Source organism: Ursus americanus, chromosome 17 (genome assembly GCF_024610735.1).
Source record: "Ursus americanus isolate L20-20 chromosome 17, mUrsAme1.1.p, whole genome shotgun sequence".
Taxonomy (NCBI): Eukaryota; Metazoa; Chordata; class Mammalia; order Carnivora; family Ursidae; genus Ursus; species Ursus americanus.
Window position 1 is genome coordinate 7,553,880 of NC_142143.1, and position 27,707 is coordinate 7,581,586.

General features: G+C 43.0%; 1 long non-coding RNA gene and 1 other non-coding gene across 3 annotated transcripts; both read left to right on the forward strand.

The window, feature by feature from the left end:
• The first annotated feature begins 2,475 nt into the window (after positions 1–2,475).
• On the forward strand, positions 2,476–10,739 carry LOC123780874 (uncharacterized). 2 transcript variants are annotated; one of them, XR_015727081.1, is made up of 4 exons: positions 2,476–3,191; positions 3,724–3,763; positions 6,094–6,579; positions 9,039–10,739. It is a non-coding gene; the product is annotated as an uncharacterized LOC123780874 (long non-coding RNA). The 2 variants fall into 2 exon arrangements; XR_006776539.2 differs by lacking the exon at positions 9,039–10,739 and having other exon boundaries at positions 6,094–7,206.
• Positions 10,740–11,101: 362 nt separating this feature from the next.
• Positions 11,102–11,206, forward strand: LOC123780980 (small nucleolar RNA U13). The gene has a single exon (XR_006776571.1). It is a non-coding gene; the product is annotated as a small nucleolar RNA U13 (small nucleolar RNA).
• Positions 11,207–27,707: the final 16,501 nt, after the last annotated feature.

Here is a 27,707-nt window from a genome sequence, read left to right on the forward strand (position 1 = left end):
TTATGCTTTAAAAGACCACTCTCTGGTTGCAGTGTGGAGAGTGGATTGGAGATAGGTTGAGAGAAGCAGTAGTTAGAAGGCTCTTGTAATGATCCCAATAAAGGACGATGGTGGCTTGGACCAGAGCAGACTCAGAAGGCATGCAGAAAAGTAGAATTTTTGAGAAATGTGTTGGAGGCAGTAATTACTTGTACGGAGTGGATAGAGTGAGGAATCCAGAATGACTCTGGGAAGACATGTCAAATGGGTAGATGCTGGGAGCAGGTTCTCTAATAGTTAAAAACCGTAGGATGAATGGGTGGTTGAATAGAAGGTATTAAGGATTCGACTTAGTCCGAGATGCTTGTGGGGAAGAGGGCAAGAAGGCGGTTGGATTTCACTGGAGGGCTCTGAACTGGAGAGCTGTATCCTGCATGTCCACATCTTTAGCACCCTCCCTTTAAGACTGAGTGATAGTCCCCAGTTTTCACATCTTGAGGCATACATACATCAACAGTACAAGAAAGTAGAAATTTGAGCTTTCCATCAGGTTCAGAGAATTTCAACAAAAGAGTCTGAAGTACCAGACTGTGGGAGAGGGAAAGAAGCAGAGTGTGAACCCCGGTGACAGGAACCGTTAGCATAAGTTGAAATGACCGTTAATTAGGAATTCAGTTGAAACGTCTTACTAAACACAGGTTGCTAAGCAACAGTGGCCACCGGAACCATGTGGCCATTCCTTCTGCCACAGAGCTCCTGGGCCTGAGTCTCATGCTGGAGCACAGGTACGTTTTTCGGCTGGTTGGAGTCAGGCCTTTATACACAGACCTCATATAGCTCTCTCTTTTCGAGGCCTCCCTTCCGTGAGTCATCATCTCTCTGTCTCTGTCTCTGGGGTCATCGATCTCTCCTACTCTACTGGATCATTCCCAATAGCAACACGAATGTGCTCTTGTGTCACCCAAACTATACAAATAAATCCCTTGAACCCACCTCCTCTGTCCGCTGCATTCCACCCCAATTTTTTGAAAGACTTGTCTGCACAAACTACCTCCACTTCTTCTTCTCCTTGCTTCTCCATCTGTCCCCACACTCCACCAAAACAGCTCTGCCAAGTTCACATACAACTTCTCGGATATACAAACATACCTCTCTTCTCTCAGCAGCATCTGACACAACTGGTCATTCCACCCTTCCTGAAACGCTGTCCTTTCTTGGGATCCCTTTGGTCTTCCTCCTGCCTCTCTGGCCAGTTCTCTCCCATTGCAGGGCCTGAACCCTGAGTATTGGCATTCTCCAGGACTCTGCCCTGGGCCTGCTTTTTTTCCGCTTTACTTCTCACCATAAGTGAGGTCTTTTATTTTTAGTACAGTAAATACCATTTATATGCCCCAAATTCACATCTTCAGCCTATGTGTTTGTCATCTGAGCTCCAGACTCCTATACCCATCTTTATAGATGACAACTGGATGTTGCATCATAAACCACAAAACAAAACACTTTATTCCCTTACCCCATACCTATTTCTCTTCTAGTTTTCCCCATTTCAGTACATAGCACTACTAAACCACTCAAGGAACTTCTTGATTCCTCCCTCTCCATCCATCCTTTCTTTTTTTTTAAAGATTTTATTTATTTATTTGACAGAGATGGAAGACAGCCAGCGAGAGAGGGAACACAAGCAGGGGGAGTGGGAGAGGAAGAAGCAGGCTCATAGCGGAGGAGCCTGATGTGGGGCTCCATCCCAGAACGCCGGGATCACGCCCTGATCCCAAGCCAGACGCTTAACCGCTGTGCCACCCAGGCGCCCCCCATCCATCCTTTCAATCCGTCTGCAAATCCCATTAATTCTCCAAAACCTACCTCAAATATTTCCCCTTCTTTCTAGCCCTACTGCCACCACTTAAATCCATCATCCCTCCCCTGGGTTCCACTGAAGCCTCCTAGCAGGTCTCTTCTCTTACCCTACCCCATAAATTAGATGGATTAACTCCCCTGTGTCACTGATTTGCAGGCTGGGTGCTCTTTTCCATACCAAATCACCCACGTCCGCCTGGCCTTCCCCCAATTATTTTACAAGACCTTTGGGGGAGGGGGCGGAGAGGACGTCACGGTTCCTGCCCTCATAGAGCTTCCATGCCAATGTGATCTAAAGGAACGTAGCTCAACGCTTTTGGCCCCGACCTCAGGCCCGCACGGTGCTAACCGCTTTCACGCGGGCCTGCGACCCGTGACTCTGGGCAGGCCTCAGTTCGCCTAGTCTGCATAATGGGACGACAAAGGGTAGTTCCGACCCCTGGTACTCCGGTAGCACGCAGTGCAGGTGCAGGCAGAGGGGAGAAGCGGTGGTCGCGGGCGGGGCGGGGCCGGTGGCCACGTGGTCCGGGGCGCGCGCCTGTTCCAAGCGTCAACCGCCGGCAGCCCCGCCCCGCCCCGCCCCGCCCCGCCCCGCGGGCCGGCCCCAGCGCGAGGGTCGGGCTGGGAGACTGCCGCCCTTGCCCGAGCGAGCCCGGCTGGAGCGGGGAGGAGCGCGGCGCGGGCTCGCCTGAACACCGGGGCCCAGGCTGGGGGGGCGCTTAGTGCCGGCCGCGTAGGACCGAGGCGCCGGGGGCGTAGCGGGCAGCCGGGCCTCGGGGAGCTTTAGAGCTGGGGGCTGGCAGAGCTGGGACACCGCCCCGGGTTTGCGCCCCCGGGCGTGGGAGGGGCGGGGAGGGCGGCGAGACCCCTCCCCTCTTTGTCTTAGGTACTCGGAAGTGTGGGGCTGCGCCGGCTTGAAGCAATTAGCACAGTGCTTGGCCCTGAGCAAGCCTTTTGAGTGTCCGGGCTTTGATTGCAACCACCGTGCGAGGGGGAAACAGGAAAGGGAGTGGGTAACTGCCATTATTAAGCACCCAGGCTGGCCGGGCGTGGTCACCACCCCTTCCTTCTCGAGGTGGCAGCGAGGCATGGAGGACACGAAGCATGTGTCCTAGGACTGTGGAAGAGACAGAGCTGGGATACGAACCTGGGACCTCTGGTTCTTGGCCCGGTGCTCCAGGCTGAGGAAAACGTGTATTTGAACCACGCTTTGAAACCCGGGAAGGGTTTGATGAGTGGCGGTAACTGAGCGAGCTCTGCCCCAATCGCCCTTGGGAAGACGTTTGGTTTTTTTATAGGCCATACTTTCCTCCTCCGTAAAAGTGGCTGGACTTAGGAAAACTAATAACTAATATGTAAGTAGTGCTTTGCAACGCTTAAAGCACTTTCAATTACGTTGTCTTAGATAATGCCTCACGATTAACTCACCAAGTAAGCTTTTTTATTAGCCTCCTTGGACGGATGAAGAAATTGTGTCCTGGAGAGGTTAGATTGGGGAGCAGTGACAGAGCATTACTATTGAATAAATCAGAGGTTTTTCAGGATAACCGCCTTGGATGGGCATAAAGCTCAGAAACAAACTTCCTGTGACCTCATCATCTGCTAGTCTAGAATAATACTTTTGCTGGATCTGCTTGCCCTCCCCAACTACCAACAGCTCTATTCCAGCAACCCAAATCGCCATAATGGAGCAATTACTATTATTTTTAATGTTTCTTTCTGGTTTGGGCTGGGCTATGGGGAGTCCTTTAGGCAAAGTCAAAACTGAGAGGGAGTCGGATGAGGAGTTGAATTCTGAAAATTTCAACTGTTTTGGGTTTTCTGAGTAACGATTAGTTTGAGGGCATTGGTGATAAATAGTAATAATTTTGTCCTTCTTATTGACAGGTCCACCTCCTAGCAAATTATTGGAATGAACATGAGAAATGTAAGTAGGGATTTTTAAGTATCAGTTAAAGGAACCTAAATTGTTATTTATGAAATGCGGGCAGTTAATTTGGCGATACCATTTCTGGATGTATACCATTAATTAGCAGTTAATTATCACATGCCCATTTTCAAAGAGTATATTTAATACATGGAGAGGGGTCTACACAGGTCTGTCACCACAAGCACTGACAAGTATTCTGAGAGATGCTTTTTTTTTTTTTTTTCCTCCCTCTGGGTCTGTGAAAGGGAAGATGGGCTTTGTGTTTCCTAATGTCTAGGATGTGTGGCAGGTGTTTTCTGGCCTGAGTGTTTCCAATGATCCTGTAACCTCCTTTATCCTCATAACAAAAGGCAGGAGGCATTCTTATCTTTTTTAGAACTGAGGCTTAAGCTTAGGAAGGCTAAGGGAACCAGCCCTGTTGGTGTCAAAAAAGCCCTTTTCCCTAAACCACACCTTTCATGTTGTTGATCCGGGTTCAGAGTCGACAAATATTTAAAGAACGTCTACTTACACCAGGTGCTTTTGAGTATTTTATTGAATCCTCATGACAACCAACCATCCCTTTTGCTCATTTCAGCTGATCACCTTGAAATCAATTAGCAAGACTTCTAAGAAAATAGCCCACTCCCACTGGTAGGACAGGAGATAAGCATTGGTGAATCCACGGGAATGTTATGCCCCCCCGACTTTCTAAATATGTGGGTATCCCCACAGCAGCAGTTCCTATAGTATAATCCTGACGTCTCCAAAATAGTGGGGCAAAGCAAAAATGTGGGACTTACGTGGCGAACTGAATTGGAAGAGCATTGTCTTCCACTGATGACAGTTAAGTCTGAAAATGCCATTGGTTTCCTGTGATAGATGCACACAAAGTGATTAATTGGACTAATCATTGATCTGACCCTTGGATCAATTAGGTGTTACTTATGAAAAAGTATCAGGTGGAAATTCTGACATGGCTCTCAGCCAGGCTGTAGGAAGGGGCTGTATAGGTGGGCAGGCAGGGTTCTGAGTTTGAAGGGCCTTGGATGTTATTCTAAGATATTTGTCTTTTAATCTGTGGGCAGTGGGGGCCACAACTGTGTTTGAAAGGAGAGTGACATGTTGGCTATGTGCTGTAGGTGGAGTTCTGCAGCGGAGTTGAGGAGGGATTGGAGCAGGTGGAATGGAAGCAAGGAGGCCGGGAAAAGAACTATTGCAGTTAGTTAATTGGAATGAATGTGGAAGTGTCCAGTAACTGATAAAAGTGCCAACTGCTATCATCCACTGAGCTCTTCCTGTGTGGCCAGATTCTGTGCGAGGGGCTTTGCACACTTTATCTTATGGACCCTTTGAGCTAAATATTGTTATCCCCATTTTACAGGGTAGGAGGTCATGAAGATGACTTGTATAAGGTCACACAGTGACTAAGTGGCAGAGCCAGAGTTCAAATCCACGTCTGTCTGAATCTAGAGCCTTCAGGCTGCAAATCCAAGTCTGTGTTGCAAACTTAAACACCTGTGACATGTACTAGGCAGACTATCCAGATCTCCGTACAGCAGAGCTTGCCATATAAAGGTCTAGTCTGGTTGATCTGTATCTAAGACACGTCCCAAATCTGTCCTCTTACCCTCTTTCGCCTGCCACCCCAGATGAGTCAGCATCAGTTTCTGCCTGTGGTCCTACAGTAGACACCTGACTATTTTCCCAGTGTCCTCACTTGCCAACCGAAAGCCTATTCACATAATAGCCTGACTGATCTCTTTAAAATCTAAATCGGGGTGGGAGACTGGGTGGCTCAGTCAGTTAAGCGTCTGACTCTTGATTTAGGCTCAGGTCATGATCTCGGGTCCTGGGATCAAGCCCGGCATCCATCTGGGCGCTGAGTGCAGAATCTGCTTGAGATTCTCTCTCTCCCTCTCCCTCTGCCCCTCGCCCCCCCACTGGTGTGCTCTCTCTCTTTAAAATAAATAAAATCTTTAAAAAAATTAGAATATATATTTTAATCTTTAATCTTATTTGAATCTTTAAAATTTAATATATATTAATCAAGGGCACTTGGCTGGCTCAGTCAGTAGAAAACACAACCTTTTATTTTTTTTATTTTTTTTTTAATTTTTAAGTAATCTCTATACCCAACATGGGGCTCGAACTCACAACCTTGAGATCAAGAGTCGCACGTTCCACCGGCTGAGCCAGCCAGGCACCCCATGTGCGGCTCTCTATGCTTTTCCATTGATCTTCATGTCTGTTTTTGTGCTAGTTCCATACTGTTTTAATTACTGCAGCTTCATAGTGTATCTTGAAACCGGGACTGTGATACTTCCCGTTTGGTCCTCTTTCTCCAGATGGCTGGGCTATTCAGGGTCTTTGGTGGTTCCGTACACATTTTAGCAGTATTTGTTCTAGTTCTGTGAAGACCAACACCCACCCTCTCAACGAAGTGAAAGCAGGCACCTTATCTCTCCCACCTCTGCATCCGGCACCTTGGACGTGGCACGGCATTTTGAAGGCTCTTAATAAAACTCGTGGACTGAACAATCGCAGTCAGAAGAGAAATACAACTGTATCATTACCAGAAGTAAGGAATTATCCTTGATTCTGCTCTCTGCCACTCGCAATCCCATCTGCAAATCCTGAAGCAGATCTACGTCTCCCCACTAAACATATCCCCATATGTCCACTCTTCTGCATTCCCACTGCTCCCAGCCTCCTCCAGCTCCTGATTGGCTCTCTCCGAGACACCACGACCACCTCCCAGCTGGTCGCCTGAATCACCCGCCTCGGGCCCCTCTCCTGACTGCAAATTGATATCTGCGGAAGCAAAGAATCAGGTGTGTTATTAGGGCAGAAATGTTTACTTACGTTTATTGTGTTGAATGAAAATGTGCGAGCTGACCCTGGCGTGTGAGTCCGCTGGGTTGGTGTAACGAACTACCAGAGACCGTGTGGCTTAGACAGCAGAGCGTTCATTTCTCACAGTCCTGGAGACCAGAAGCCTAAGACTCAGGCGTCAGCAGCTTTTCTGTTTTTCTGAGGTGTCTGTCGTGGGCTTGCAGAAGCCGCCTTCTCACTGTGTCCTCACGTGGTCTTTTAACTGTGCGCACACGTTTGTGTCCTAATCTGTTCTTATAAGGGAACCGGTCAAACGGGGGGGACGGCCCGCCTAGGTGACCTCATTTTACCTTAATCTTTACTGGCCCTGTCTCCAAATACAGCCACAGTCTGAGGTACGGGGGTTAGAATGAGGTACGGGGGTTAGGAATTGAAAGGGGGTGGCACGCAATTTAGCCCATCACACAAGCGACATCTGGTACCGCGCAGAACGGCTGGCTTGAGGCAGTTTCAAAGCAAGCTCACGTGACAATCCCTCAGGTAACATCCTGTCTTTGGAAAGCTGAGGTTGTGGAGGTTGTTGTGATAAAAAGTACTGTGTGTAGATGCATGTGGACCAGGAAGGGCATCCTGATTCCAAGGTTTGAGAAGGTGTGTGGTGCCAAACAGGCATTAAGTTCTTAGGACACAATACTTACTGAATTTGTTCGGACTTACCTACTTAACGAACAGAACTGTTAGGTATTTCTATAGGCCTAGAGGGTCATGAAACAATTATGGAAACACTAGATGCACCATGAGTTGTGAAAATTTGGGAACCTCCTTTACTCCAAATAGGTCAGTGGATCCCAGAGATCAGAAACACCAGCGAAGATTTTTTAAAAAATTTTATTTATTTATTTGAGGTAGAGTGAGAGAGTACAAGGTGGGGGCAGAGGGAGAGGGAGAAGCAGACTCCCCACTGAAGAGGGAGTCCCCAGGCGGGGCTCAATCCCAGGACCCTGAGATCATGACCCCAGCCGAAGGCAGACGCTTAACTGACTGAGCCACCCAGGTGCCCCACCAGGGAAGCTTTTAATTAAACAGATTTCTGCAGGTCCCACCTCAGACCTATTAAAAAAATATTTGGGAGTTGAGCCCTGGGTCAGTTTTGGGGTCCACTGGTCTAACCTAACCCCTTCATGAAGGCCTAGGAAGGGAAATGTTTTGCCAGAAGTCATACAGCAGGTTAGTGGCTGAGCTGGGACTAGAATCCAGATTCTAACAGAACCATCAGTTTCTTTCTTTCCTTCCTTTTCTTTCTTTCTTTTCTTCTCTTTCTTCCTTCCTTCCTCCCTTTCTTTCTTTCTTTCCTTCTTTCCTTCTTTCCTTCTTTCCTTCTTTCTTATTTTATTTATTTATTTGACAGAGAGAGACAGCCAGAGACAGGGGGAACACAAGCAGGGGGAGTAGGAGCGGAAGAAGCAGGCTCCCAGCAGAGGAACCTGATGTGGGGCTCGATCCCATAACGCTGGGATTACGCCCTGGGCTGAAGGCAGACGCTTAACGACTGCGCCACCCAGGTGCCCCTGGAACCATCAGTTTCTCTTCCTCTTCTTGAGCATTTCTCATATACACACCTGCAAATGTCATGGCCATCTTCTTAAAACCAGACGTGACCGTGACCTCAAAGACAGATAGTAATTACGTGGACAAACTCCATGTTGAATACATCAGTTGCATTTTTTTTTTATTTTTTATTTATTTATTTTAGAGAGAGAGCAGGTAGAGGGGCAGAGGCAGAGGGAGAGGGACAAGCAGACTCCGTGCTGAGTAGGAATGTGGGGCTCAATCTCAGGACCCTGAGATCATGACCTGAGCAGAAATCAAGAGTCAGACACTTACCTGAGCCACCCAGACGCCCCACATCAGTTGCATTTTAAAAATTTATATCGTGTAAGACCTACATGAGGAAAACCATGAAACTCTGATGAAAGATTTTAAAGAAGAATTAAGTAAATGGAGAGATAGTTCATGTTTTTGGATTGGAAAACTCAATATTGTCAAGATGTCCATTCTTTTCAACTTGGTCTATAGGTTCAGTTCAATCCCGGTCAAAAATCCCACAGGTTCTTTTGTGGATGTTGACAGGTTCTAAAGTTTGTATGTAGAGGCAAAAAGCATGGCCAACTCAATACTGAAGAAGAGCGAAGTCAGAGTGATGTAGGCAGGCCAGGTCTGAGGATCCAGAGGGGGGTCCCGCAGGACCAGCCAAGATGGTCCCTGGGTGCATGCGGAAGAAATCGAAGGGGAGCAGCAGGAGGTGAGAGGAGAGTTTATTGAAGGTATAGAGAGAGTGCAGGTACAGACAGAATGTCTGGGAAACTCAGAAAGGAGAGAGAGTCTCATCTTTGCCCAAATTTTTGTCTGCAAAGGGGTTTTTACTGAGGATTGTAGTCTGGTGTATGTGTCCTCTTAGGCAACCAGGAACCAGCTGGATGAGAATAACCAGATGTTCTTCCTTGGAGCTGTCAGTGTCTAGCACCTGTGGTCTGGAACATGCATGATGGCTTGTCCAGTCATTTTCACCTGGTCCTTCCTTAGATGTCTATTCTAGAGAAATCATCAACTCCTTGTCCTTTACAAGGAGGACATACACTATTCGTATTCTGAGGCTTGTGTTAAAGTAGGGGTGCAAGTCCTAGCAAGAATAGAAGCAGGAAAAGGAGCAAAAAGCAGGTTTCTCTGCAGTCTTTCAGTTTCCCTATCCCAAGAGGACTGACACTACCCAACTTCAAGACTGCCTGTAAAGCTACAGTAATCAAGCCAGTGTGGTATTGGTGGTAACGGGTCAATGGAGTAGAATAGAGAGCCCAGAAACAGAGCCACATAAAAACAGCCAACTCCTTGACCAAGGAGAAAAGGCGATACAGTGGAACAAAGAGTCTTTTTAACGAATGGTGCTGGAACAACTGGACATCCATATGCAAAGAAATGGATCCAGACAGGACCTTACACCCCTGACAAAATTTTACTTAAAATGGGTGATAGACCTAAATGTAGAATGCAAAACTGTGAACCCCTGGGAGATAACCTAAGGGAAAATCTGGATGATCATGGAGATGGTGATGATTTTTTAGGTACAACAAAGGCATGATCCATGAAAGAAATAACCAATAAACTATACTTCATTAAAATAAAAAATTTTTGCTCTGCAAGGGACATTGTCAAGAGAATGAAAAGCCAGACTGGGCAAAAATATTTGCAAAAGACATTTCTGATAAAGGACTATTATCCACAGTAAACAAAGAACTCTTATAATGCAATGATAACGAAACAACCTGATTAAAAAATGGACCAAAGATTTTAACAGACACAGAAGTAAGCATATGAACAGACGCCCTACATCATATAACCCCAATGAGATGCAAATTAAAATAACAATGAGATGCCACGATACACCTGTTGGAATCCCCCAAGTCTAGAGCACTGACACCACCAAACGTGCTCAAGGATATGGAGCAACAGGAACTCTCATTCATTGCTGGTGGGAATGCAAAGTGGTACAGCTGCTTTGGAGGACAGATTGATGGTTTCTTACAAAACCAACCATAGTCTAACCATGCCACCCAGCGATTGTTTTTCTTGGTGTTTACTCCAAGGAGTTGAAAACTTAGGTCCTCACGAAAACCCACAATGGATATTTATAGCAGTTGCCAAAACTTGGAAGCAACCAGATCCTTCAGGAGGTGAATGGATAAATAAACTGTGGCCCATCCAGACAATGGGGTATTATTGTTCAGCACTAAAAAGATACGAGCTCTCAAGCCATGAAAAGACATGGAGGAAGCTTAAATGCATATAACTAGGTGAAAGAAGCCAATCTAAAAAGACTATATGCTGTACGATTCCACTTATACGACATCTGGAAAAGGCAAAACCATGGAGATAAGAAAAAGATGAGTAGTTGCCAGGGGTTGGGGAGGGAGAGATGAAGAGGGCACAGAGGATTTTTAGGACGGAAAATATTCTGTGTGATGCCGTAATGGTGGATACATGTCATACATTTGTCTAAACCCATAGAATGTGCAACACCAAGGGTGTGCCCTCATGTAAACTGTGGACTTTGGATGATAATGACATGTCAACATAGGTTCACCAATTATAACAAGTGTACTACTCTGGGGGGGGGCATGTTGACAAGGGGGGAGGCAATGAATGTGTGGGGGCAAGGGGTGTAGAGGAAATCTCTGTACTTTCCACTCAATTTACTTTGAATCTAAAACCATTCTAGGGCGCCTGGGTAGCGCAGTCGTTAAAGCGTCTGCCTTCGGCTCAGGGCGTGATCTCGGCGTACCGGGATCGAGTCCCACATCGGGCTCCTCTGCTATGAGCCTGCTTCTTCCTCTCCCTCTCCCCCTGCTGTGTTCCCTCTCTCGCTGGCTGTCTCTCTGTCACATAAATAAATAAAATCTTTAAAAAAAATAAAAATAAAAAAAAATAAAACCATTCTAAAAATTGAAAGTCTAATAAAAATTTTGTATCCTCTTGTGACTCATAGATGTGATGATTGGGAATTCATGCTATTATTGTGTGAGAGGTACTATCCTCAAACCTCATCACGGTCCTGGCACATTACCTGTCATGTGGGAAAAAATCTGTCTAGAAGTCAATAAACAAGTTTATGTATCCCCATTAGTAGCGTTGCCTATTTAGTGAAGTAAAAAGAGGGTGGCAGGAATTATACAATGCTAAATAATCAAAAATATTTTAATAAGTATTTACCATGCACCTATTTGGGGACAATACAAGAGAAATATAAAATGTTTTTCCTGGGGCTCCTGGCTGGCTCATTTGGTAGATCAGGCAACTCTTGATCTCAGGTTTGTGAGTTCGAGCCCCATGTTGGGTGTAGAGCTTACTTTAAAAAATAATAATAATAAAACAAAAAATAAAGTGTTCCTGCAAAGCTAAAAGTCTGCTTCTTTGGTCTGAATTGTGATAAATCAATAATGCAAATGGACTTTAAACCCTCAGTGCTCTGTTGTTCCAACTCTGTATCTATAATTCAGAGGCGGAGAAAAAGTGTCCACTGTTTTTGTTTTTAAGATTTCTTTATTTGAGAGAGTGAGAGTGTGGGGGAGGGGCAGAGGGAGAGACAGAATCTTGAGCAGACTCCCCACTGAACATGGAGCTGGACATGGGGCTCAGTCCTACGACCCCGAGTTCGTGACCTGAGCTGAAATCAAGAATTGGACGCATAACCAACTGAGCCACCCAGGTGCCCGCAAAAGTGTCTACTGTTAAAGGCGTGCTCTCTAGCAGATATGTAACATCTTGTTTGCCTCAAGCCACAGAAGGAATGTAAAAAAACAAAAAACCAACCCCCCCCCCAAAAAAAACCCACTCTGTAAACTAGAAAGTGCTTTACAGAGGCATATTATTACCGTTACTTTGTGAGATGAACAGCTTAGTTCCAGGACCTGTTGAAAGTATACAGTGACGCAAAAAGATGGTGTAGAATTTGAAAGAGGATTAGAAAGGAGTAAATCCCTGAGGATTTTCACTTCCGGTTACTTGAGAATTCCACTAAGTTTCAGATTTGAGGAGCTGGATGGGAGCCTTCAAGCCCAGTGGAGAAGTACAGAGATTACAATGTTTTTGGAACCCGGGACCCAAGAAGAAAGACTAAGGGAATTAGAACCATGACACCCAAAGATAAGGTGTCGTTATTCATCGGGAAGAAAAAGCTAAGGGCTGTCTTGTGTTGAAATAGGTCCAGGGAATCTGGAAGATCACTCTTCCACTCCCACCTCTGGGAATTGTATCTGGGCTCTGGGAATGAGCCCAAGGCCTTCTTAGTTCTTCCTGGTACTTGTCTGAAGTGTCTTCTGTGTAAGAAGAGGCTCAGGCCTCCATTCTGAATACAGAGCTGCTGGAGTTCTAAGAGCCAGGCTTCTAAAGGTGGGTCGAGGTTGAGGTGGGCTGGGGAGGAGGTTAGCCCGTGTTCACCCTGAGGGTCTTTACTAATAGTGGTCTCGGAAAGTGTTCACAGTCGCTCCCTTGGCTAAGAATTCTTGAGGAACCTTTACTCAAGAGGTCCACGATTCCCCATCACCAGGCATGCCCAGCCCCTTAGGAAGCCGTAGTATTGGTAGTTACACCCCCTTTGCAGTGGCAAAAGGGAACCCATAGCCCTGTTTGGAGCAGTTCCTAGTGATGGACGTTCCAGAGAAATGCCACCAGGCCTTGAGCAGGCGGCTAGTGATTCTTTCACAAACATGCAGGGTTTCAGTTAAGGAGCTGCACAGGGGTCAGGGTGCCCGGGGAAGAAGGGCAGAGATAAAACGGTTTTGGCACATGGGGCCCAGGAAGAAAGACTGAAGGGCTCAGAACAGTCCCTGGCACATAGTAAGCCCTTTGTGAGGGGCGCCTGGGTGGCTCAGTCGTTAAGCGTCTGCCTTCGGCTCAGGGCGTGATCCTGGCGTTCTGGGATCGAGCCCCACATCAGGCTCATCTGCTGGGAGCCTGCTTCTTCCTCTCCCACTCCCCCTGCTTGTGTTCCCTCTCTCACTGGCTGTCTCTCTCTTTGTCAAATAAATAAATAAAATCTTAAAAAAAAAAAAAGCCCTTTGTGTTTGTGGGAGAAGAGGCGGCAGATTGCAGGTTTAAGTAGGGTGGTCAGGGTAGATCTCATGGAGAGGGCGAGACTCGAGCAGACGTGAAGGAGAGGGAGTCTGCTCAGTGGGTCTCTGAGGAAAGAGTGTTCCAGACCAGAGGAACAGCCATAACAAAAGTCTGACAAGTTCTGGAGCAGCACAGACACCCTGGGGCTGGGGTCGGGGGAGAGGTGGGAAAGGCAGTGTTTCTGCTCACGTCAGGCCTGTGAGGCCCTGGGGAGGATTTGGACTTTCACTCTGAATGAGATGGAGCCCCTGACTGTTGAGCAGAGGATCCACAAGATCTGTCTTCGGCTCTGCTGTACTGGGAGTGACAGGGGGTGGTGAGGGTCGAGGGTCAGAGCAGGAGGACCTGGTAGGAGGCTCTGGCGAAATTGGGCAGGATGTAGTGAGGCCAGAGGAATCGGGTGGTGGTAGGAGAGTCTGATTCTGGAAATGTTGGGAAGCCAGCATTAACTCCCGGGGAATGGTGCAGGGTAGTGAGAGTGGGCCCAGCCCTGTTTGCTGTCTTTCCTTCTGTGCTTGATGACCGTGTTGTTTAGCCTGGGTTGGATGGGCGTGGTTGCCATCAAATGGTTGGGAGAAATAAAGGATCGTGTCAAAGGCTGTTCTCTCGTTCAGAGCCTTTACTGGGCACCCGCTACGTGTTAGGCACAGGATGACCGACGAGATAGGTTGAGGTCATTATCCACATGGAGCAACCATTCTAGTCGGTATAATTAGACAACAGCCGTGTAAGGAATGTCAACCAGGCATAAGGGCTAGGAGGGAAATGAAGGGGAGTATTTGACAGCATCTTGGGTTACTCAACTTTAGGGGCTGGAAGAGCCCTCTGTGGAGGTGACATCTGTCCTGACGCCATTTCTCCCGAGATATCAAATGCTTGCCCTTAGAATGATCTAGACCATCAGAGGATGTGTCATGACCTCTCATGGAATTGCTTGAACTCAACTTCATTTCATCACAAGACCTTTTAAACCACAGCCAAATGGAACCCTGCGTGGAAACTGAAGGTATTGTTGACAATCTTGTCCACCATGAGGCTCAGTCAGTGAACTTCTCTCATAGCCCAGTTCCAAAAATTGTGAAGATACTGAACTAATTTTTTTTTAATGATCTTTTGGCTGCATTCACATAACCAGTTGTTTTTCATTCTTTGCTTCTGTCGCTAATAAGCTAAAAGTAAAATCTACAGCCCCTCGTCTTGCAAGTGTATAGGACTGATGGCATGCATTTTGTATACTAGCTGAATCCCTGTTTCAGCTTTATTTTACTTACTCAAATTCATTCATTTTATTTTATTTTTTTTATTTTTCAATGTGTGGCTTGAACTCATGACCCCAGAATCAAGAGTCATGCTCTCTACCAACTAAGCTGGCCAGGCATCCCTCATTCATTTATTTTAAGTGAGCTCTAGGCCCAGTGTGGGACTTCAAGTCATGACCCCGAGAGCAAGAGACACACACTGTACCGACTGAGCCAGCCAGACACCCCTGTTTCAACCGACTTTAACAAAATTTTGAGATTATAATTTATATATAATACTTCTACTCCACACTCCACAGGCAACCATTATAATGATTTCTACGATCACAGTTTTACTGTTCTAGAATTTCATATACATAGAATTATGAAGTATGTACTCTTTTGTGTTTTCTTTCACATAGCCTGATGTTTCTCAGATTTAGCCATGTTCATCCATGTATCAACAGTTAATTCATTTTTATTGTGTAGTATTCTATTGTATCAATTTGTTTAGCCATTCACCTATTGATGGACAACTTAATTGTTTCCAGGTTTGGCTACTATGAATAAAGCTGTTGTGAACATTCCTTTCCTGGACAAATATTTTCATTTTTTCTTTTTTCTTTTCATTTCTTTCCTTTCCTTTCTTCTCTCTCTCTCCTTTCTTTTTCTTTTTTTTTTTCTTTCTTTTTTAAATATATTCATTTTCTTAATGAATAAATACCAGAAGTAGAACTGCTGAGTCAGAAGAAAAGTATATGATTGACTTTAGAAGAAGTGGCAGGGGCACCTGGCAGGCACAGTCGGTAGAACATATGACTTTTTATCTCAGGGTTGTGAGTTCAAGTCCCACATTGGGTATAGCGATTACTTAAAAATAAAATCTTAGGGGCACCTGGGTGGCTCAGTCGTTAAGCATCTGCCTTCGGCTCAGGGCGGGATCCTGGCGTTCTGGGATCGAGCCCCACATCAGGCCCCTCTGCTGGAGGCCTGCTTCTTCCTCTCCCACTCCCCCTGCTTGTGTTCCCTCTCTCGCTGGCTGTCTCTATCTCTGTCAAATAAATAAAAAATCTTTAAAAAAAATTAAAAAAAAAATAAAATATTAAAAAAGAAAAAAGAGAAAAAAAAAAAAAAGAAATGGCCAAAACTTTTTTCAAAATGGTTTTACTCTGTTCTAGCTTGGTGTGAGAGTTTGCATTGCTGTATTTTCTTTATGGTCTTTTCTAGAATTTCATCTAGCATTTAGCCTTTTGCATCTGGCTTTTTTCAATTAGCATAATGATTTTGAGATTCATCCATGTCATGTTTATCAGTAGTTTGTTTTTTAAGATTTTTATTATTTATTTGAGAGAGAGAGAACGAGAACAGGGGGAGGAGCAGAGGGAGAGGGAGAAGCAGACTCTGCACTGAGGACGGAGCCCAACATGGGGCTCAGTCCACGACCCTGAGATCGTGACCTGAGCCGAAATCAAGAGTCGGAGGCTCAACCCACTGAGCCACCCAGACACCCCTGTTTGTTTTTAACAAAACCCTACCCCTCAGTAGTTTGCTTCTTTTGAGCGCTAAGTAATAACGTGATGCTTGCATATATCCGACTGGTTATACATTCACCCTTTGTTGGGCTATTTGCACACACATTTGGCTGTTTTGTAGAAAGCTGTCAACTCACATGGAAGTCTTTGTGCTGACGTAGGTTTTTTGTTTTTTCTCTTGGGTACATATCTGCAAGTAGGGCTGCTGAGTCGTGTATTAAGTGTATTTTAGTTTTATAAGAAACTGCCAAAGTGTTCATGCCATTTTACATTCCCACCAGCAGCGGGTGAGTCCTGTTGCTCCACGTCCTTGACGAAACTTGGTCTTGTCAGTCTTGTTCGTGTCGGCCCCTCTAATAGGTAGGTAGGGGGATCTCACAGTGGTTTCGACTCTCATTTACTTAATGCTAACCTTAAAAATAAAGCAGTCAATTATTTTACCAGCAAAAATGGGTTTATTCAGGAATAACAGAGAATTGCAATCCGGGACACAGAAGCTACAGCAAAACCATAGGCAAGTCCAACAAACAAAGGAGAGAAAAGTTATTTTATGGAGAAGGAGGAAGTTTGAAGGGGCTGTTTTGGATGAAAGTCCATTGGAGAAGAGAAAGAGTTCAGGGTGACAAGTTTCTCATTGGCTGAGTTGAGAGGGTAGTTCATTTCTTGTAGGAGATGCAATGTAAATCTTTCCCTGTTGGGGCCCGCAGTTTATGATTCTTTCCTGTTGACATTCTTCTGTTGGGATCTGGAATTGACAGTTTTTCCTGTCATTTATTTTGAGTGCGAGGCTCTTTTTCCAGGCTCCCCTTCCAGCCTCCAAGTCTACTTTAATGAGATTTCCCTTTATTAATTTTCTCAGTAATTACTAGCAATGTTTAATATCTTTAAATGTGCTTGTTAGCCAGTTTTATACATTCATTTATGAGATGTCCAAGTCTTTTGCCCATTTTTATAAACTGGATTAAAAAAATAAATTGGGTTGGTCTTTTTTTTTTATTGAGCTTTAGGAGGTTTTTTATTTTTTAAGATTTATTTGTTTACTAGAGAGCCTGAGTTGGGAGAGGGGCAGAAGGAGAGAATCTTCAAGCGGACTCCCTGCTGAGCAGGGAACCCGATGATGTGGGGCCCAGTTCCACAACCCATGAGATCATGACCTGAGCCAAAACCATGAGTCTGATGCTTAACTGACTGAGCCACCCAGGCACCCCAGAGTTTTAAGAGTTTTTAAAAAATATAATCTGATTATAAGTTCTTTGTTATATATATATATATATATATATATATATATATATATATATATATATATGTATTGTGAATATTTTCTCCCAATCTAAGACTCACCTTTTCATTTTTTTTGATTAGCAGAAAATTTTAATTTTGATGAAGTTCAATTTATCAGCTTTTTTTTTTTTGATTAGTGTGTTTTGTGTTCTAAGAAATTGTTGCCCATCCTAAGGTTGAAAAATATTCTCCTACGCTGTCTTCTAGAAATTGTACGGTTTTAGATTTTACATTTAGAAATATGATCTATCTCAAAATAATTTTTATATTTGGTATAAAGTAAGGATCACGGTTAATTCTTTATAATGCAGATATCCAGTTGTTCCAACACTATATGTTGAAATGAATGTTCTTTCTTCATTGAATTATTTTGATGCTTATTGAAAATCAGTTGTACATGTGAGAATTTATTTTTGATCTCTCTCTTCCATTCCACTGATTTGACTTTACATCAATACTGCAATGTCTTGAACATTTACCTCGTATCCTGCCACTTGGCTAAACTCACCCTAGTAGCTTTCTAGGATATTCTTTAGGACTTTTTTTTTTTTTTTAAGAGAGAAATTATGTGCATGTGGATGTGTGACTGGGGGCAGGGGAGGCAGAGGGAGAGAGAATCCCAAGTAGGCTCCACGCTCAGTGCAAAGCCTGATGTGGGGCTTGATCCCATGATCCTGAGATCATGACCTGAAATCAAGAGTTGGATATTCAACCAACTGAGCCACCCAGGCATCCCTATTTAGAACTTCCTATTTACACAATCATGTAGTCTGTAAATAAAGACAGCTTTACTTACTTATATCCAATCTTTATGCCTTTTATTTCTTTTTCTTATGTTACACTGGCTGGGACCATCACTACAACGTTGACTAGTGTTTAGAGCAGACATCTTTGCATTGTTTCTAATCTTAGGGGGAAAGCACTCATTATTTCACCAATAAGTATGATGTGGTTACTATAGATTCTTCACAAATGGTCTTTATTGATTTGGAGTAATTACCTACCACCTCTACTTTGAGAGAATTTTTATCTAGAATAGGTCTTAAATTTTGTCAAATACTTTTTCTATATTTATTGAAAATGGTATCTGATTTTTCTCCTTTATTACATTAATGCAGTGGACTGCACTGATTTTTCTTCCTTTTTTTTTTTTTTTAAAGATTTTTTAAAAAGTAATCTCTATACCTGACGTGGGGCTCACACTCAAAACCCCGAGATCAAGAGTTGCACACTCCACTGACTGAGCCAGCCAGGCACCCCATGATTTTTCAAATGTTGAACCAACCTTGTATTACTGATATAAACTCTATATGGATATGATTATCATTTTTATATATTGCTGGGTTTAATTTGCTAATATTTTGTTTTACAACTCAATAATATTTTTCAATTCATGAATTTTTTGTCTATGTTCACGAATTATATTATCTGCAATTTTCTTTTTATATAGTAACAGGCTTTGGTATCAGAGTTATGCTTCTTCATAAAGCAGGTTGAGAAGTTTTTCCTTCTCTCCCTCTTTTTGAAGGAATTTATGTAAAATTGGTGTTATATCTTCCTTAAATATTTGCGATAATTCACCAATGAAGTCATCTGGGCCTGGAGTTTTCTAGTGGGAATGTTGTTAATTATGAATTCAATTTCTTTAATAGATAACAGACTATTCACATATTTTATATTTTCATATGTTTTAGTAAATTATATTTTTAAGGGATTTGTCCGTTTCATTGAAACTAATATATTGACACAAATTTGTTCATAATTTTATCTTATTATGCTTTAAGTTCTGTAGAGAGGTCCTCTCCTTCATTTCTGATGTTGGTAATTTATGTTTTTTCTCTTTAGTCAGAGACTTATTAATTTTATTGGATGCTTATTCCATTTACATTTAATGTAATTACTGATAGATGGTTATAAGTCTGCCATATTGATATTTTCTCTTTGTCCCCTCTGTTCTTTGTTCCTTTATTGTTTGGGTTAATTGAGTAGTTTTAAATATTTTCATTCTTTCTCTATTATCGACTTTTTAGCCGGTTCTTTGGATCATTTTTTCAAGTGGTTACTGTAGTGATTACGGTGTGCGTCCTTAATCTTCCACAGCTGATTCGTATTTAATGAAAAGCTTTACAACAATGTCATTGTATTTACACCCCTACTGTCCTTTGTATTATTGTCATTTATTTTACTTTTATAAATGTTATACATGTCACAATACACTGTTATTTTTACTTTTTTAAAAAAAGATTTTTACATTTTTACATTTTTAAGTAGTCTCTATGCCCAATGTGGGACTCGAACTCACAACCTTGAGATCAAGAGTCGCATGCTGTACCAACTGAGCCAGCCAGACACCCCTGCTATTTTTCCTTTAAACAGCCAGATGACTTTTTAAGACAATTTAAGAAAAGAGCAACCATATTTTATATTTACCCGCCTATTTGCCATTTTCAGTGTGCTTCTTTTCTTCCTGTAGGTTTGCATTTTCATCTCTCCCTCCAGCCTGAAGAATTTCCTTTAGCATTTCTTGAAGTAGGTGTCTGCTGGCTACAAATTATCCCAGGCTTTGCTTATCTGAAAATGTCTATTTCATTAAAAATTTTTATTTAATTGTAGTAAAATACCCATAAGATTTACCATTTTATTTATTTTTAATTTTTTATAGATTTACCCCCTTTTTCTTAGAAACAGCTCTTTTTTTTTTAAGATTTTATTTATTCATTTGAGAGAGAGAGAGAGAGAGAGAGAGAGAGACAGAGCAAGCACAAACAGGGGAAGAGGCAGAGGGAGTGGGAGAAAGAAACTCCCCACTGAGCTGGGGGCCCGACGTGGGGCTCAATCCCAGGACCTGATGATCATGACCTGAGCTGAAGGCAGACGCTTAACCATCTGAGCCACCCAGGCGCCCCAAGAGTTACCATTTTTAAGTGTAGAGTTCAGTGACATTAAGTACGTTCACATTTTTATGCAGCCATCACCACCATCCATCTCCAGAACTTTTTCATCTTCCCAAACTGAAACTCTGTCCTCATTAACACGAACTCCCAATGGAATAGAGAGCTCAGAAAAATACCCCTTGCATATACAGTCAAATGATTTTCTACAGGGGTACTAAGACCCTTTAATGGGGAAAGGAGTCTTTTCAACAAGTAGTCTTGGGAAAACTGGATTATCCACATGCAAAAGAATTACCTTACATGTAAAGTTTAACACAAAATGGATCAAAGACTTAAGAGACCCAAGAGACAGAACTATAAAAACCTAAGAGCTAAAACTACAAAACTCTTAGGGGTCCCTGGGTGGCTCAGTCAGTGAGTGTCCAATTCTTGGTTTTGGCTCAAGTCATGATCTCAGGGTCTTGAGATCAAGCCCAAGTCAGGCTCCGTGCTCAGTGCAGAGTCTACTCAGGACTGTCTCTCCCTCTCCCTCTGCACCCCCCCCCCATGCACGATCTCTTTCTCTCAAATAAATAAATCTTTAAAAAAATAACTGTAAAAGTCTTAGAAGAAACCATAGAGAAAAGCTTCTTGACATTGGATTTGACAGTGATTTCTTGGCTATGATACTAAAAGCGTAGGAAACAAAAGTTAAAATTGATCAGTTGGACTACATCAAAATCAAGAATTTCTGTTTGTCAAAGGACACAATCAACAGTGAAAAGACAACTTACATGGGCACTTGGCTAGCTCAGTCAGTAGAGTATCCTCTTGATCTTGGGGCCATGAGTTTGAGACCCATGTTGGAGGCAGAGTTTATTTTTTATAAAAAAGGAAAAAGAAAAAAGAAAGGCAGCCTACAGAATGGGAGAAAATATTTTCAAATCATATATTTGATAAGGGGTTAACGACCAGAATATATAAAGAACTCTTAAAACTCAAATAAAACTCCAAATAACCCAACTAAAAAATGGGCAAAGTGCTTGAATAGATATTTCACCAAAGAAGACCTACAGATGGCCAACAAGCACATGAAAAGATGCTTAACATCACTCACCAACACTCAGGGAAATGCAAATCAGAACCACGACAGAAAATAACAAGTGTTGGCAAGGATGTGGAGAAATCAGAGCCCATTTGTATTGCGCTGGGAATGAAAAATTATGCAGCTGCTGTGGGAAATAGTATGGTGGTTCCTCAAAAAACTAAAAATGGAAAAAATCCAGCAATTTTACTTCTGAGTATATATCCAGAAGAATTGAAAGTAGGGTCTTGAGGAGATGTTTGTTTGTTTATTTACTTATTATTTTTTAAATATTTTATTTATTTATTTGAAAGAGAAGGGTAGCAAGAGAGAGCACGAATGGAGGGCAGGGAGAGGGAGAAGCAGACTCCCCGCTGAGCAGGGAGCCTGCTGCGGGGCTCGATCCCAGGGCCCTGGGATCATGACCCGAGCTGAAGGCAGACGTGCAACTGGCTGAGCCACCCAAGCGTCCCTTGAAGAGATATTTATACACCCATATTTATAGCAGCATTGTTCGCAGTAGCCCAAAGTAGAAGCATCCAATTGTCCATTGACAGTTGAATAAATAAAATATACATATATATGTATCCCTATATATATGAAACGTATGTTCTGCATAATATTCCGACATGTGTATATACACACATTTATATATGTGTATTATACATATATTACATATAACACATATGTGCACGTGTGTATACATGCACACACAGGAATGTTATTCAGCCTTAAAAAGGAAGGAAATTTTGTATTACGTGTAAGTGATGAGCCACTAAATTCTACTCCTGAAACCAATATTATGCTATGTTAACCAGCTAACATTTAAATAAAGATTTGGGAGAAAAAGAAGAAAATTTGACACATGCTACGGATATGCATTAACCTTATACTAAATGAAATAAGCCAGTCAGAAAAAGGCAAACACTGCATTATTCCATTTGTATGTGGTACCTAGTCAAACGCGTAGAGACAGAAATTAGAAAGGTGGTTGCCAGGGGCAGGTGCGCGTGGGGATGGGTTCTTGTTTTGTGGGTACAGAGTTTCAGATTTGCAAGATGAAATAAGTCCTGGACAGTGGTTGCAAGACAACGTGAATGTGTCTAACACTACTGAACTGTTACACACATAAGAAATGGTTAAATGTTGAATTTTATGTTATCCATATTCTATCACAATTTTAAAAAATTTTGGGGAGAGGAAAACTAATTTCGATTTCCAGTTTTTGATGATTTTGAATAATGCTGCTACATACATTCTTGTACAGATTTTTGTGTGAACATAAGTTGTCCTCTCTTTAGGGTAAATATCTAGACGTAGGACTGCCGAGTTACAAGGTGACAAGGGGATGTTTAACTTTATAGGAAACTGCCCAACTGTTTTTCACAATGGTTTTACATTTGCATTCCCCGTGCATGAAAGTCCCTCATTCCATGTTCTCACCAGGACCCTATGGCCAGGTTCCCCCTATTCTAACAGGGGAGATGTGTTGTGATATCTTACTGTGGTTTTAATTTTTCATTTCCCTAATGTCTAATGATATTGAATCTCTTTTCCTATTTTTTTTTTTTTTTTGCCAAAAAAGACAAAGTGTCCAGATCTTTCACTTGTTTTGAAAAATTGGGTTGATTGGGTGGTTTGCTTTGTTTTGTTGAGTTTTGGGATATAAGTCCTTTGTTTTGGATACTAGTTTTTTTTTTTTTATTTAAATTGAGCTATAATTGGCATATAACAGTATACAGAATCAGTTACAGGTACATAGCATAATGACTTGATAAGGTATATATGGTGAGATAATCACCACCATAAAGTTGGTTAGCATTCATCACCACACTTCGTTACAAATTTTTTTCTTGCGACTCTTCCAACTGAGCCAGCCAGGCACCCCTGCAATACAGTATTACTAACTATAGTCACCATGCTATACATTACATCCCTAGGACTTGTTTATCTTATAACTGGGAGTTCGTACCTTCTGGCCCCCTTCATCCATTTTGCCTCCCCACCCCCGACTCTGTTGACCACCAGTCCATTCTCTGTATCTATGAGAGTTCAGAGGTTTTTGTTTTGTTTTGTTTTTGTTTTTAGATTCCATATATAAGTGATCATATGGTATTTATCATTTTCTGTCTGACTTATTTTGCTTAGCATAATGCCCTCAACATCCATCCATGTGGCTGTGGATGGCAGGATTTCCTTCTTTTTTATGGCTGGGTAAAATTCCTTTGTGTGTGTATCTGTATTTATACATACACATATAATACTACATTTTCTGTATCTGTCCATCCACTGATGAATGGATATTAAAGTTTCTTCTGTATCTTGGCTGTTGTAAATAATGGTGCAGTGAACAAGGGGTGCAGATATCTTTTCAAGGTAGTGTTTTCATTTCCTTCAGATAAATACTCAAAAGTGGAATTGCTGGATTATATGATAGTTCTATTTTTAGTTATTTGAGGAACCTCCATAATGTTTCCCAGAGTGGCTGCACCAGGTTACATTCCCGCCAACAGGACAAGAATGTTGCCTTTTTTCCCTCCCCGTCCTCACCAATACTTGTTATTTCTTTTTTTTTATTTTATTTTATTTATTTATTCGACAGAGATAGAAACAGCCAGCGAGAGAGGGAACACAAGCAGGGGAGTGGGAGAGGAAGAAGCAGGCTCATAGCGGAGGAGCCTGATGTGGGGCTCGATCCCATAACACCGGGATCACGCCCTGAGCCGAAGGCAGAGGCTTAACTGCTGTGCCACCCAGGCGCCCCAATACTTGTTATTTCTTATCTGTTTTTTAAAAATTATTTATTTATTTAATTACTTACTGACTTATTTTTAAGTAATCTCCACACCCATCATGGGGCTTGAACTCACAAACCCGTGGTCAAAAGTCACATGTTCTATTGACTGAGCCAGCCAGGTACCCCTCTTGTTTTTTGATAGTAAACATTCTAGCAGGTGTGAAGTGATATCTCATTGTGGTTTTGAATTACCATCTGTATGTCTTTTTTGGAAAAATGTCTATTTAGATGCTCTGCCCATTTTTATTTGGATTTTTTTTTTTTTAGTATTGAGTTGTGTGAGTTGTTTGTCTATTTTGGATATTAACCCCTTAGCGGACATAGGATTTGCAAGTATTTTCTCCCATTCCGTAGGTTGTTGTTTTCTTTTTAAGTAAACTCTATGCCCAGCATGGGGCTCAAACTCCCCACCCTGAGATCAAGCCTCACATGTTCTACTGACTGAGCCAGTCAGGCACGCCATAGGTTGCCTTTTCACTTTGTTGATGGTTTCCTTTGCTGTGAAGAAACTATTTAGTTTGATGTCGTCCCACTTATTTACTTTTGTTTTTGTTGCCTTTGTTTTCTTGGATACTAGTTTTTGTTATATATGTGATTTCCAGATATTTTCTCCCAGTCAATGGCTTGTCTTTTCATTCTTTTTGCAAAGTAAAAGTTTTAAATCTTGATTAAGTCCAATTTATCATTTTTTGAGTCCCATGTTAGGCCTACCTAACCCAAAGCCATGAAGATTTTCTCCTGTGTTTTCTTCTATGAGTTTTGTAGTTTTATGTTTTACATTTAAGTCTATGACCATTTTGAGTTAATTCTCGTAGTTGATTGGAGTATAGGTTGAGGTGGTTTGCGCGTGGGTGTCCAAACATTTCAGCACAATTTGTTGAAAAGACTTTACTTTCTCCACTGAATTACCCTTTGTGAAAAATCATCTGATCATATTTGTGTGGATATATTTCTGGAGTCTCTGTTCTGTTCCTTTGATCTACGTACGTGTTCTTTCTCCAGAACCACACTGTCTTGAGTACTGTAACTTTATAGTACGTCTTATCATCAGGTGGCATGAGTTCTGAAGTTTTGTTCTTCTCTTTGAAAATTGTTGACTACTCTAGTTCCTTCGTCTTTCCACATATACTTTAGAATTGGCTTCTATCTATGGAAAAACAGCGCTGGAATAATCATTGGGAGTTTGTTAAATCTAAAGATCAATTTGGAGAGAATTGACATTATATCTGCATTGAGTCTGCCAATCCATAAACATGGCATTTCTCTCCATTTATTTAGGTTTTCTTTGATTTCTTTCATTGGTGTTTTATACTTTGTAGCACAAATATCCTACATATATTTTATTACATTTGTACCTAGGTATTTCTCCTCCTCTTTCTTTTTGAGATATTGCAAATGGTACTATAAAAGGTCTCATAGTTCTGGGGCACCCGAGTGGCTCAGTTGGTTAAGCTGTGACCCTTGATCTCAGCTCAGGTCTGGATCTCAGGATCGTGAATTCAAGCCCTGTGTCGGGCTCCCAGCATGGAGCCCACCTTAAAACAAAAAATCAGGTTTTTAAAAAATATTTTATTTATTTATTTGAGAGAGAGAGACTGCATGAGTGGGGGTAGGGGTAGGGCCAGAGGGAAAGAGAGAAGCAGACTCCCTACTGAGCAGGGAGCCTGATGCGGGACTCGATCGCAGGACCCCAAGATCATGACCTGAACTAAAGGCAGATGCTTAGCCAGCTGGTGCCCCAGTTTTTTTTTTTTTTTTTTAAGTTTAACTGCCACCTGAAACTAATATAACAATGTGTGTTAATTATATTTGAATAAAAAAAATAATTTTATTGCCAATTCCAGTATTGCAGTGGTCTGTCTGCCTATTTCTGTTGCTTGGTAATTCTTTGCAGAGTAGATCACATTTTCCTATTGTTTGTATGTCTAGCAGTATTTCATTGTGCTGTGGACATTTTGGATGATAGGTCATAGTGAGTCTGGATGGGTCAAATTATGTTTTAGTGGGTAAATTCCTGGCAGACCACTGTGATCTTTTTTTTTTTTTTAAAGATTTTTTTTTTATTCGGCAGAGAGAGAGACAGCCAGCGAGAGAGGGAACACAAGCAGGAGGAGTGGGAGAGGAAGAAGCAGGCTCATAGTGGAAGAGCCTGATGTGGGGCTCGATCCCATAACACCAGGATCACGCCCTGAGCCGAAGGCAGACGCTGAACCGCTGTGCCACCCAGGCGCCCCCACTGTGATCTTCTGGCCTGGTTTTAGGATTCACTGGGACAGCCTATTTTGGTTCTACCTTTAATGGTAGAATCAATCCCTTAGTCTTGAGATGTACCCTTCACATGCAGCTCTTCCACGGTGTCGGTAGAAAGCCAGGGTGTTTACTGAGCCCCTCTAACCTGGCAGGACTCAGACTCTAGATTGCTGTTCCCCTGTAGTGGGAGGCCGCTAAAACCTCTGCCTGGCCTCCCAGCCTCCCCGTGGGCACCTGAGGATTTCACCACTGAGAGCAGCTCAGGAGTCCGCCAGTGGCTAGAGGGGAGCCATTCACAGACTCTGGGGCTCCTTTTGTGGTTCCCTTCTTTCTAGGATTCCCCAACCTTCTCAGTTTCTAGCTTCTCTGGTAGCCCCGACCTCTGACCTCTGACCGGTCAGGGCATTAAGATGGCCACTTTCAGCAGGAGCTCAAGCCCCTGCCTGCTCCACGGACTGGAGCACTTCTGGGGGAAGAGTCTTGCAAAGCTGGATCTCACCCAGGGGTGCTGTGCTGTCTTTATAAAAGGGTAGAGTTTTCTGGGGCGCCTGGCTGGCTCAATCAGTAGAGTGTGCAGTCTCGATCTCGGGGTTGTGAGTTGGAGCTCCACGTTGGGTGTAGAGATAAGGGTAGCATTTTCTCCATGTTTCCTGTTTTTTGTCCTTCTCCGGTGTCTTCAAATTTTTTTTAAGGTTTTATTTATTTATTTGTGTGTGAGAGAGAGAGGGGGGGAGAGAGAGGGAGCAAAGCAGGGGAGCGGCAGGCAGAGCAGGCAGAGGGAGAAGGAGGCTTCCCGCTGAGCAGGGAACTCAGTGTGGGACTCGATCCCAGGACCCTGGGATCATGACCTGGAGCTGAAGGCAGCCGCTTAACCGACTGAGGCACCCAGGCGTCCTGAGTGTCTTCAAAATTGTTTAAAAAAATTATATATATATATATACATATATATATATATATATATATATATATATATGCACACACACACACACACACACACACACACGTTTATGTTAGAATTTTCTCCTATTGGGAGTAGGGTTAGTCTAATATAAGGTATACTGCCATTACTAACAACTGGAACCTTCACTTATTTTTAATCTTCTGTGACTCATCATTTTGGGGATGACATAGGGTACAAGTTTAAAAATAAGCATACAATATGACACGTGCTGCCTGCTCACGGAGCGTGTCCCGGACGTTCTGTGGCATCCTTTGAAGGAAGGGACGCTCCCGTGGGCTCCTCTTGCCCACGGCTGTGATTCCAGCCCCCTTCCTCATGCCTGGTTTTCGGCGTGGGCCACCGAGTCCTTGGCCCGTTGCCGTCTGATTTCCTTGCGTGCGTGAGCTGCGGATGGCGTGCCAGCATCGGGCAGGTTCGCTTCGGCTTTGAAATGCCCACGGTCTGT